Source organism: Neophocaena asiaeorientalis, unplaced genomic scaffold (assembly GCF_003031525.2).
Source record: "Neophocaena asiaeorientalis asiaeorientalis breed wild unplaced genomic scaffold, Neophocaena_asiaeorientalis_V1.1 scaffold188, whole genome shotgun sequence".
Classification (NCBI taxonomy): domain Eukaryota; kingdom Metazoa; phylum Chordata; class Mammalia; order Artiodactyla; family Phocoenidae; genus Neophocaena; species Neophocaena asiaeorientalis.
In genome coordinates, this window is record NW_020174156.1 from 248,538 (window position 1) to 259,860 (window position 11,323).

The window sequence follows — 11,323 nt, forward strand, 5'->3', positions numbered from 1 at the left end:
TCTTCATCTTCTTCTCCCAAAAGCCTAGACTTCAACCACAAAGAAATTTTCTGAAGTTCTTCAAATGCATTGTGCTCCTGGTCTCTCTGCTCTGGGTCTTTGCACAGACATCTCCATCTTCCTTCTCTTTGCTTGGCCAACTCAAAGTCATCCCTCAGGACTCAGCTCAGATGGACCACATCCTCTGGGTAGCTCTCTGGTCTTGGTGACTTCTAAACTAGGCAAAAACTGGGCTCTCTGTTTTGTCTCTGCCACAATATAAATCACACTTTACTTGACTGTCTTTCTCTGTACCTTCCTCAAGGCTATAAATTCATCAGTCAGGGACCATCTTCTTTGCAGTTTCACTCCCCACGATTACTGCTCAGTTCAGATTTGGGGAAAGAAAATGACATGTAGGTCCCTGAAAATGACTTGACTATTCTACCTCTGTGATTTTTCACCTGCAGCTCTAGTTGCCTGAACTTCATCCCTACAAATTTACCCTCCCTCCAGCCCTCTGACCATGCCTTCGTCTATTGTAACCCTGCTTATTCTTCCAGGTCAGACTCAGGTGTTCTCTCTCTCATGAGCATTCCCAAATCAGACCCACTAGAATTGATCCGATTTATCTCCTAGCCATGTAACGTGAATCATACATGGCTTTATCATGTACTCAATCTCTTGTTTTTTCTCCCAAAATAGATGGATTAAAAATAGAGACTATGTCTTAAAATATTTGTATTCCCCATATCATCTATCACAGTGTTTTGCAGAGTGCCAGTGCTTAATATGTACTAAATGATTTATTGTAAAATAATTTTCCAAATTTTTCTGTGTTTCCTCTAGAAAATGTTCAGTAATAGTACTTTTCCCCCTTGGGAATTTCTTAATCTTTCCTTTTCTAACAAGGAAGTATGTGAGTTATTTCTATACATTTTCCTTACCAGACTGCAGCAGAAATCCTTCTGAAGATTTGGTGGGAGCAATAGAAATGTGTGAATAATTCTGTTTGGTACAGGTGAAATTGTAATTAGAATTCACATCTGTTCAACTGATGTTTCAAAGACTCAAAGATATCTGGCAGGAACGTTCCTCTCCTCTACTTAAGAGCAATGTGGAGCACATGACTTTTTAACATTTTCTCTCATCGCCAATGTAACCAAAGCCCAACCACCCATCCTTCAATACTTCAGCTCAAATCAGACATTATTTGCAAAGTCTTCCCTGCTTCCTCTAACTTGAAAGTACTCCCTTCCAGCCCTGTATACACACAATATTATATCTATATCTCTCTTATGACAGTCATCTCTTTCTCCCTCATATTTTTCTAAAGATGTATGCCCATGTCTTGTATCCCTTCTGAATTGTGAGCTCTTGGACAGCAGAATTTGTGCCTGATTTGCTATTCCCCTTTGCCCATAGAAAAGTGCCTTGCATTTATGTATTGGTTCTATAGCTTATATTAGCTGTTAAGTGGCATGTTGCATATACATGAAGATTATGTGTATAAACATAGTATGTACATACAGTACCCATATTTGTATCTTTGCAGCAGAACTAATATCTATGTTAAGCCAGTCTGATGACCACTGTAAAAGTGAGAGAATCAGATTGATGTTATTAGAGTCTAAATTGCTATACCACACTTATTTTGGTGCCATTATTCTCCCTCCTAAGATGTAACAAAAACCTCAAATCGAATTTTAGTCATGTCTTAGATATCCCTTCATTCCAAAGTCTTCCCTGATTCCCAAAGAAATTCTAGAGTTTTTATTATAATTCCACAGCAGTAATTACAGAATATTGTAGCTGCCCACTCATCTAACTGCTTTGTCTTTCATCTCCTTGAGGGCAGGAACTACATCATCATGTTGACTTTTTTGTTCACACTGCTTAGGAAGATAGCTGTGGTGGATGGAATAATGTTCACCTACCCACCTCTGCCCCCACCAAAGACATCCATGTCCTAATCCCCAGAACCTGTTCACATGTTACCTAATACGGCAAAAGTAACTTTGCAGACGTGACTAAGCTACGGATTTTGAAATGGAGAGATTATCCAGGTGTGACCTCAATGTAATCACAAGTGTCCTTATAAGTGAAAGCCAGAGGCAGGAGAGTCAGAGTCAGAGAAGACGTGTCAACAGAAGCAAAGGCTGGACCAACATCATCAGTAGCTTTGAAGATGGAAGTGACACAAGCCAAGGAATGCAGGCAGCCTCTAGAAGCTGAAAAAGACAAGGAAGTGGAGTCCTCCCTAGAGCCTCCTGAAGGAACACAGTTCTGCCTACACCTTGATTTTAACCTGGTAAGATCCATGTTGGACTTCTAACTTCTGGAAGTGTAAAATAATGTGTTGTTTTAAGCCACCAAATTTGTAGTTAAACGTATACAATAGCCAACACATGGCGGGTGATTCATAAATATTTGTTCACTAAAAGAACCACAGGATATTAGGCCTGAAAAAAATATCTGATAGAGTTAATGGATCTGATAGAGGTAATGGATATGGGTAACACAGAGGGTGTGCCTATGAGAGAAGGGCAGGTAAAGGAAAACTTCCCATCGCTCATTGACAGTGAGCTTGTGAGAGAGGTGTAGGTAAAAAAACAAAGCAAAAACAAAACAAACCCCCCCAAACTCCCCATTTTATGGCTTAAGCAACTAAATAGATAATAGGAAATATATAAGGAAAGGTTATGATCTTAGTTTGGGACACTTTGGAATTAGGATCACTATGGAACAACCGGATGGAGATATCCAGGAGACAGTGGAAAATATGGTCCAGGAACTCAGAGGAGATCAGATATAACCCAACAGCCTTGGAATATGAGGTTAGAACAGTAAAATAACTGGTGATAAGACTAGAAAAAGGTAGCATGAGGTTTCTTAAATGCCAAGGGAAGCCAAACCCAATTCATCAGAAGGAGGTTGGAATGGCCATCTGGAGGTATTTGGACTTGGAAATGATGACATCAAACTGATGATTTAAGAAGACTCCTGTGGTGGTCTTATGTAAAATAGATTGGTAGAAGGGGAAAATTAAGGCAGAAATACTATTTAGACTTTATAGATCACTTTCAAAGACACTTTCCTATTTGATCCTCACAGCAACCTTGCGAGGCAATTAAGACAACGCATTATCAAAGGCCAACCTTTTTGTTATATCATCAAAAAACACTTGTATTATACTGACAATTATTTCAACTTACTTTTAAAGCTCTGCTTGTAACTTGCAATGTGCTCAGTTTCTTACTACTCTAATCAGTGTATCAGGGTTCTTGGTCAAATTCTTAGTCTCTAATATTCAGGATCTATTTATCAACAGAAAATCAACAGAAGTGAATGATTATCATCCATATAAAATATTTCAATCCTTACATAAACCAAGTTGTCCTGAGGGGAAGTGGGGAGAATATTGTATTTTCATTAAAAGGAATAATAAAATATTGCTGTCAAACGAGTCGGATCAGGTGTTTTATCACAAATAACTTGTTATGAGAGAGTCATATTAGCCCAACCTTGTGAACTAAGTAAAAGCATTTGGATGAACCAACTGCCAACCTTCTCTATGAAGTCTCTGACATGACACCTTGAGACTTCAATTTTGACTCTAACATCCACCTGACCAGGCTTTAAAATCAAAGAGCTTAAAAATCACATACTGCAATGAAGGAGTCTCTGGGGCTATATTTAGGTGCTGCTAAATCACCAGGAATGATTAGGTCAGAACAAAAGAAAGATAACTGAGAGTGTGCCCAGGTAAATCAGGTTAGGAGCTCAAAATTTCTCACCACTACAATTCCCAATTCAATTCTCGCCATTTGATTTATAGAAGGCTGTTCTGAAGCATTCATATGAATAATTCAGCATTTACAGACATGAGAAACAATGTAGGCTTATCTTCACATGTATTAAGACAAGTCCTAAAGCTGATTTCACTATGACTGAAGCTCATCCTGGAGTTTACTTTTGACTCATGTTTTGGTTCTACACCATCATTAATCCAGATAAAACCACTATTTTCAAAATGCAAATATTAGCAATTATTTTAGGGGATCTCAGTGTTTCAGCAACCCAGAAATGGTTAACATGGTCTAGAGCCCTATTGCTCAAAGTACTCTCTGAGGACCAGCAACATCAGCACACATGGGAGCCTGTGAGAGAAGGGAAAACTAGTGACTTCCCAGGACTTACTGAATCAGATTCTGCATTTTCACAAGATCCCCAGGTAATTCATATCCACCTCACAAATTTGAGAAGCTCTGATCTAAAGCATAGAAATTTCAGAAACTGCTCTGAATTTTATCTCCTAAAATCCTTCCAGCAAACATTTCTATGACATCACAGGAGCTCCAAGCCCATATATATTTCTTATTTCTTTTACTTCTGATCACTTTCCATGAGATCATAAATAGCCAATCATCCAAAGGGTTTCCAGGCTCCTTATACTGGAGCATAGTGGTTGAATGCATGTAAGGGTTTATTTTTTTTCACTAAACACACTTCTTACTTTTTTCCAACTTAAGTTGTACAAATCTTAGTATGGGAAGAAGAGAGAGTGCAGTTGGCAGAAAGAATGTGTTGGGATGAAGTGGAATGCATTACAGGTCAATATCTATTTCTCCCTAGTTCCACTTCATGGGTAATAATTTCAATTACTGGATGTATGATTTTAACCAATTTATGTTAACTATTCACTCATGAGAAACAGATAAATCTCTGTAATTTAATAAATTACCTACAACTTTATTATTTGTATTTTCTTAATCGGAGATGGCTTGAGTGTGACATTTCCTCATGAGTAGAACAGGTGAGCAGAAGTCTTTCTTGCTGTGTTTCATTTTTGTTTTTCCTAAACAACCAGCAGCTGGTTCTGCATGGGGTGTGGAGCACGTTAGCTGGCGTGGAATCTCCCTGGGGCTACCCTGCCCTGTCTACCTCGATTATCCACTGGTCCTGATCCTGTCTGTTGTCTTCCAGGTCCCCCTCAGTGACTCTCCATCATCAGGCTACTCACTGTAATCATTCATCTCGTCCATATCCTGGATGACCTCATTGCCCTCTGAGTCTTCACTCTCCTCGTCTTAATTACCCTCCTCCTCCTTCTTATCATAGTGTTCTGAGGCTGGCTTGCCAAGAGATACCAAGTTGCTGTCTTTCTGTGTGATGCTCTGGAGCTAGGCTTAGTGCTGCTGTTCCCACAGCTGCAGCTCTCTCCTCCACCCAGGATCCATCCAGATTCAACCAAAGTGTCTCAGGTACACGAGGCAAGAGCTAGGGCAATAAGGTAGACATGGCTCCTAAATAGCTGTTTGACCTTGGACGAGTCTCTTAACCCCTGAGAACCTCAGATTCATCATCACAGCAGGAAGCAGCAGGCTGCAGTGGTATCTTAGATTATGGCGTTTGCATGGTAGCAGGATGATAGCAAAGGTGAGGAATTTCCAGCTTCCTGCAGGAATGTGCAGTCTCAGCCCAGAGTTAAAGCACAAGGGAAAAGGTATGTGCATACGCTTTGATTCCACTCCCGGTTTTGTTACTGTTTGCAATCCTTTGCCAGCCATGTGGCCTTGGACAATCTTTTAGCCCATCTAAGGCTCTACTTCCTAGGCAGTGTGATGGGGAGAGGTATCTTCACTTATGTTCAGTGTCAGATATGTATCACATGTCTTTATACTCACATGTCACTCTTTCCTCCCAACAATTCTGTAAGACTAATTTTTAGCCTTAATATGAGAAAACTGAGGCTTAGAGAGATTAAAGAATTATCCCAAGATCCCATAGCTTACAGATAGCTGAGAAGGAAGTCAAACTCAGGTCTGACTGACTCTAAGACCATGTAAAAGATCATTTTTTTTTTCTTTACACCAATGCAGCCTACTGATATAGGATGTTGTGATATTCAAATGAATTTTTGTAAATTAAAGAACTCTCCAAAAAAGCAAAACATACAGAAAGATGTGATTGTAATACTTTAACTAACTTCATTTTTATTTTAGTAGGAAAGCAAAAAGTCTCAAGCCTTGTCCCAAAGATGCTGCCAGTCTGGCTGTGACAAAGCCTAATAAAACAGATAATGGATATACTATATCATATACATTTAGTTCATTGACCTAAGTATGTAGTAAGAGTGGCTGGGTTTGATTTTGTAAGAGATACAAAGATGAATAAAATAGGCTCCTTCCCTCAAGGAAAGAATATCATACTATAGTAAAGGTGATATGTAAAGAGCTTGTTGCAAAACAGGGCAGAATGAAATGAGTACAGAGAAAAAAAACACTGACTGAGCACACCAAGGAAGAGTCTACAGAGCATGTCGCTTTTCAGGGTCTTGAAAGATGGGCAGAGAATGTGAGAACACATTCCAGGCAGAGAAAAAAACGACTCCGAAGGCACAGAAGCATGAAGGCACACATGTGAAAAAGTTGAGTTGATGTAGTTACATCTGGGAAGGAAATGGTCCTGGAGAGGAAAAAATAGAAAGACTTACCACTTTAACTATAACTATTTAGTATTATTTGAGTTCTTTTCAACATGCCTGCTCCCGTGGTTTTTCTTTTTAATTTAAGTGATGTCATATCTGAAGGGAAAAAATTTGTTACATGGTACAATGGAAAAAAGTTGGAATAAAATTTTCTACTGTGTAATGTGCTAACTACAGGTGCCAACAGTAAAACCAAACAGGTTAGAAAAAAGCAGAGGGTTCCCAAAGAAGAAAATTTGTACAAAAGAAGCAGGGTCTGAGGTGGCCTTAAATAATAGGTTAGAGATGACTAGCTAGAGAGGAGGAAGAATTGAAAGAGAACTCGGATGATTTGTCATTTCAGTCATGCTTCCTTGCCTGACCCAGTTTGCCTGAGTGGAATTGTGCAAACAATCGTGGAACGTCTCTGCCACCACGAGTACATATCGCTGTGGTTAAGTTTAAAAACCCACGAAATGAAGCATGCTACAATGAAATAGAGTGTTGTTCAGTTTGTCTTTAAAGTTCCTCCTTAGCAATTTATATCTTCTCTCCAAAAGCTTAGAACAAATTTAAGTTCATCTCTTTCTTTTCTTTGCTCTCACATTTCAGTGTGAATGGTGAACGTATAAGTAGAAAATCTGGGAACCTATATTTGAGGTTTTTAAAGGATATTATGACATCATTCGTTCTTTACTTTATAATTAAAGTAAAGACTTTATAATTAAAGTCTCTATTTTTCACTTCAATAATTACATTTGTGAACCTAAGTCCAAGTTTTTTGAGCATTGGCATAGTTCTATCCCTTTCCTAAGAAGAGGGTCAGAGTCTGCATAAGGGCCTTACCATCTGCAAAAGGCAAACCAACTGGATGGAAGACAGAGTTGACCTAAGAAAACCAACTTAGATGTTCCAGAGACAACTTTCTATATTACTGAGGTCTAGTTTTTGCCCTGGACACCACGACTCTGATTGTTCACTAGGAGAGAAACTCAGATTCAGATCCTTTTAATGAGTGAGTAAGAGAAAAGTTAGGTACTCTGAGGATTTCCCAAGTACACCTACTCAAAATTGAGAGACCTACTCAAAACACGACTAACAGGGTACAGAAAATGCACACTCCTTACCTAACAGCTCAAATGTAGGTATCCCATAAAAGACATCTTTCTCCCTCAGTGTCCCATTCTTCCAGGACTCTTTTCCAAATCTCCCCACACATCCAATGGCATCACCCTCTGTCTTTCCCCCTATACCTAGAGTTCCATCTGGTGCCTTATCCAACTCTGGGTCCTGGGACCACAGCAAGGTCTACAGTCCAAGTCAGCCTGGTCCAATTAGTAAAACAGAGCTCCTGACATGTAGTTCAAAGGGACCTTAAACACAGGGAACTAGTTAAAAATGTGTTGGAAAAGATGCACAACCAAAATGGGTGATGAGAGAACCCTTAACGTTAGCAACAGCAGAAAGCTACTATCACCCCTCAGGCTGCAGGGATTTTAAAAAGAATATGAAATTACTAGAACCCTGGACTCAGGGATGCCTGATACAAACAAATACCACCAGGGGGTAAACTGAATGGTAAGCTGATACCACAAGAAAAGGCACAACCCGTTACGTTAAATATCTCCCAAGTCAGAGTACAAGAGGGAGAATAGAACTCTGGCTTCTCGATTTTGCCTTCCAATTTTCTGCCAATTCCCTCCATTGGCCAAACCAAATGAAAACCAGCAGGGTTAATCCCTTGTGATACAGATCAGGAGAAGGCTGGCAATGGATCTGAGACCAAATACCCAATGACTGCCATAGTCCCCTTCTCATCCAGGACTGGAGATCAGGCAGGTATTTTATATCCCGTCTCCAGGAAGATGTCTGGAACCCACACAACCAGAATACCCTGGAGTAATATCTTTCATGAGCCTCTCTCTCTCTTTAAGTGACTGATTTTTCTCTCCCCAAGCAGCAACTGAGATATGCTGCAGAGCCTGACTTGTGGCAGTTGCTGAAGTCTCCTACCCAATTCTGCCAGCCAGGAACCACGACCTAATCACAGATGTGGAATCTACTCTCTCAGTGTAGAACTCAGCACCCTTATCTCCGGAGTAACTCTGAAGTCTTTGATGCCTTGTAGTGATTCACTGTGGAACTGGAGATCTTCCACTTCTTTCTCCAAGTCATATTGCATCTAATGGGGATAATCATCTTTAGCTGTCACAATAAAGATAACGAATTTTTAGTCATGATCTAACATAATAAAGGTTTATTTCTCATTTGCACAAAGACTGATGTGGGTCTGGATCTCTCCTCCATCTTTAAGCCAAGTTTTTAGGATTGCATGGCCTCCAAGGCAGCTCAGCACTGAGCTGCAGCTTCTGACAATCTCTAAGGAGACAGTCACTAAGGTCATTTACCAGCTTTGACAGGAGGCAAGATCCGAAGTCCACAAAGCTCTGCAGTTCTGGCACCTCAGCCAGGAACAAGAATGGAGTAACAGAGCAGAGACAGGGGACTGGCAGCCCAGATTCACTGGCACCAAGATTCAGAACTATCCAGCAGCATCAGGGTCCAAACCTTGGTCATGTCAGCCTAAATCTCTTGTCGAAATTGATGATTGTCCCCATTGATTCATATGTCGGGAGCATATCAACTACTTAGTCCTATCACTCACCCACCAGCCAAGCTGCTCAATGGTGCAGAGTCCACCCTGGCCATCACCTATGACTGATACTTCCTTTTAGAGATCAAGGCTGAGGCCATTTCAAAGCACATTGATACAACTTTTGGAACACAGATAAGTATATCATCAGGATTCCCCCTCTTCTTAGGGCACCTGGTGTTTTTGTTCAAGAGGTAACAACAAAATAAAAACATAAACAACCAGAATGGTGAGCTCTTTCTCCGTTACAATCATAAAATGTGAAGTAGCTCTCTGCGTTCCTCTACCCACAAATGATCTCTGACCTCTTGAGCAAGAACCAGTAGTTAGTAAATTGATTTTCTAGGGCGCCTACAATGTGCCCATGAAGCTGAGGTATAGACAATGACCTATGTCACCTATGTCAGTAAAAGCATGTAATGATTTCATTTGATTTGGGAAATAGCCTAGCTCGGGTAATCCTTCATGAATAAATTATCTTGTATTATCTCTTAAGAAAGACTGAACTGAGTGGCCATAGGGAATGCTGTCCTCTCTCCTGACACGCAGACTCCTTGTATTTCATTTTTGACTTGTCCCGCATATGGCTATCACCCTCTTCTGGAGTGATTCCATTCTTCATTGAGATGGTATACTTTTTTTTCCTTATACACGTAGATAAAACTGCTCCAGCATATTTATCAATGGGTTTTCTGATTCCGTGAAGCATCTGGCAATCTGATCTCTTAGTCTGCCTATTTGACTTTTTTTCATTTAAAGCCAGTGTTTAGTTTTTAGTCCAAGTGTTGCACTCATAGTGTTTAAAGACTCAAATAGTACTGAGTCATATAATGAAAAACAGCAGACAGCCACTATTATCAGGTTTTTCTCTCCAGAGACAATCAATTTCAACTCTTTTGACTAGTTTTATGTGTTATTTACCTTTATATTTATAAACATGCTTGTATTATTTCTTTTACTCTCCAACTTTCATTTTCAAAATTTTTGAAGCCCCAGAAGCATTTAAAGAATGGTACCTTTCACTGAGATTCACCAGTCGTTAACATTTTGCAACAGTTGTTTATGCCTCTCTCTTTTAAGTATTTGGCTGTATGTTGCACATATTATGACACTTTACAACCAAATACTTAAGCAGATATATTCTAAAAAAAGGGTATGTTTGTTCCAAATGTCTTCCAGCTTTTGACAGTACTATTTAAGGAGCTCTCAGGCTCCATTAACACATCCACAACTCAGAAATCAAACTGATGACCTAGTGGAATGTATCCATTGATCATTAGAGAATTTTTAATCCTATACTGCCTACTAGCACATACCTGGTACATCTACTTGACACCATAGAATTTGAATATAGTTCCCTGCATTCCTCTACCTATAATATTCTCTTCCATGGAAATTATAAGTTCCATTTGTACTGCTTTCCTTCAACCTTCAGTGCCACATCTGCTTTTTACATCCACTAATAATTTCCAGCTGACTTGTACAACTGGGGACCAAGGAGGACCTCAAACATACTTGTAACTGTATAAGAATGACATTAAGCAGCCACAGGCTCTGGTGTGAGATGGTCTTTGCGTCTTCTTGCAAATTCTACACTTACCTTCATCTTAAAAGCAGGATGATTTTCATTTTCCTTTTGTAATTTTTGGTGACCACATATCTCTCCTTGTCAGACTTCCCTTTTTGGCCAATAGAGATCCAAATCCTTTATAATGATGCTTGGTGAGAATGTTTTTCAAAGTCTATTTAACTTTCTTGAACAGGGAAAGCTTTTGTTTCTCTTTCTAGTGAGAACCCCTGCTTACTTACAACTTATAAAAGAGCAACCATTAGCTTTTCTTCACAATGATCCTTCTACTCCCAGAACTTTGGCGAAAGGTTTTTAGCTTGGCTTTTAAGTCTCCCCATTTATCTTTTATTTGTCTGCCTCTCTCTTTATGGGCCGAGACAGAAAGACAAAGTAGATCATCCCAAGCATTTCTCTACCAGAAGAATGATTTTCTAATTTTACTTTAACCAATAAGAGGAATGCCTTTTTGTATTGAACTACTATTTATTTTTTCTAATAGAAACCCAAATTTATCTCATCTTTCCTGAAGAGTGCTTCAGCTATGCAATTTATAAAGCTTCAGCTATGCAATTTATAAAGTTAAATATTTAATAATCCCCATAGCAAATACTGTAGACAGGATCAGAAACGACGGCTTTCTAAAACTAATACC

The 11,323-nt window shown here is 39.4% G+C and overlaps 1 pseudogene; it reads right to left on the reverse strand.

Moving 5' to 3' along the window:
• Positions 1–4,905: 4,905 nt before the first annotated feature.
• Positions 4,906–5,283, reverse strand: LOC112406371 (anaphase-promoting complex subunit 15 pseudogene; annotated as a pseudogene).
• Between the last annotated feature and the right edge of the window lie 6,040 nt (positions 5,284–11,323).